We start from the raw sequence: 2,456 nt of genomic DNA, 5'->3' as shown, positions 1-2,456 counted from the left end.
AGAAGGAGCTGCCTACCTGAGTACAGTCAACACCTAAAATGATGAAAAGGTAAGAATAATAAATGACTAGTGTTGTTTTACTCCATTAAGTATGTGACAATTTTTATACAGTAATAGAAAACTGAAATAAGGATATTTGCAAGGATAATGATCCTAAGAGTAGCTTGTTCAGACATTCCTTTTAAGGTTAGCATGCTTATTTTCTCCAAGGATTAAGGCAATGCTCAAGTCTTTATCAGAGACACTGAAATACAATTCATGTAAGACAACATGTGATTGCAGGTAATGGTGACATGCTTTGTATAATATTTCCTTAATATGAAGTGATTTGTATATAATCTATGAAATGTGGAGCTAAAGAGTAAGAATTATCCTGTTGGTGTCCAGCACTAAGAGAAAGTGTAATCTGACCATCTTCCATAAGTTTTCCAGACAATTTGGCAGGTATATTCTTGCGCTGGAGACAGGGGATATCCACATACAATCATCTGATGGAACTATGTAATCATTCTTATTTAAGTTATATACATATGCCCCAAAATTATTTCTAAAAAGATTTAAGGAAGTTTAATAGAATATATCCTTTGGAGAGGCAGCATAAATTTTACATGTGGCACAAATTTGGCTCTAATTACTTTAAGATCCAAAATAAAATATGAAACAGGCAATTACATAGTTCACAGGGTTCATAACATTGAACAAAACAATTACCCAGGAGTACAACTATTCCTAGCATAAAAAGTGAAATAGAATTATTTTTCTTTCAGGGCAAAGTTATACAAAGAGGTTATTATATATTGTAAGTGAACATCTTTTCAGTTATGACACAGGGAAGTTCTGGAATATTTCTTTTTCTTTCTAGCTTACAGTTTAAATTGAATAAGTAAATTTTGTTTACTAAAAATCAGCAAATGGTAGGAAGAAACATTAATTAAAAGATAAAAAATACCCCCTTTATTTTTACCCCATCCCTGTCACCCAGTTTGAAATGTCGATTTAATTAAACAAGAAATTTTGGACTCTATTTAAAATAATTTCATAGATTTGTTTATTCCTGTGACAACACCACACAGTTTTAACAAGGTTGTTTTTAGACTGTCCTGAATTCAATAAGGCTGGTAGTGAAAACATTTCTGCATGTTTGAGTATCAGGAAGGGAGGCAATATAAGAGCCACATATCAGATCTTCTGCTATGTCAATCTAATAATTCATTTAAAACTATCTGGAAAAGCATATGTACCACATATCCAAACAACACTTATTAAATATTTAAAATCTTTTTTAATGTTTATTTATTTTTGAGAGAGAGACAGAGAGACAGACAAAGACAGAGCACGAGTGGGGTAGGGGCAGAGAGAAAGAGAGACAGACACAGAATTCAAAGCAGGTTCCAGGCTCTGAGCTGTCATCACAGAGCCCGATGCAGGGCTCGAACTCGTGAACCATGAGTTCATGACCTGAGCCTAAGTCAGACACTCAACCAACTGAGCCACCCAGGTGCCCCTGAAATATTTTTTTTCAATTGAACCTATAACAAATAATGAATGGTAGTGAGCATAAAATTGTTTTATCTAGTAACTGTCTAGAATATAGCTATTAGGTATTCAACATTAGTTCAGGTCATAGGTTCTATTAATAACAATGTAAGGGTAAAGGTTATAGGTCGAACATTATTTTGTGAAACTTACTGTGGATCCATCTGGAATAAAGAGATACTCTCTGAGAAGAGTTGAATCAGGCTGGGGCATACCTACTTGAAGGGTCAGACTCTGTTCAATAACTTTCTTAAACTGACTTCAATTTATAGAGGATTGGGTGACTCAGGCCCTAGGGTTCTGCCCCATAGCTCCAGCCACTTGGTGATTAGCATTACCCTCGTTTGATTTTGCTCAATTAGTATGTGTCAGAAATTATTTTCCTACAGAGAAGGAAGACATATCCTTTGGTATGGGTTTTCATGTTTGTTGGCAGTCTTATTTCTCAGTACAAATTAATTCACTGACATTTTACTTATCAAACATTTTTCCACGTTTTCAAGGAATGTTTTGTTCACCTAGTACCTAATTACACTTGGTCAAGTGAACAAAATCAAGTGATAAAAACATGTACTGTGAATGAGTTCATCCCTACCTGTAATAAATATTAACTATGCTTGGCATTACTGTTGATATGCTGACTGAGGTTAGAATGTTGTTCAAGACAGGCCAAGTTCTTTTGCTCTTCTGGAGTTTATATTCTATTTGGGAAGACAGACAATATATACTTAAATATGGTGATTCCAGGTATGTTGAGCATTATCATGCTTTAAAACTGGGTTTTGACTTTGGAAAATGGTCTTTTGACTAGAAAATATAAAACTACACCCAAGAGGAACTGAATATAAACACTGTAGTCTACTTTTAGTAAAGTTGTTTCTCATGGGAGTGCAAATTAACAATTCTGAAGTTGCTACACC

Source organism: Panthera uncia, chromosome X, assembly GCF_023721935.1.
Source record: "Panthera uncia isolate 11264 chromosome X, Puncia_PCG_1.0, whole genome shotgun sequence".
NCBI lineage: Eukaryota > Metazoa > Chordata > Mammalia > Carnivora > Felidae > Panthera > Panthera uncia.
The sequence above is the reverse complement of the archived record's forward strand: the minus strand, read 5'-3'. Positions refer to the sequence as shown.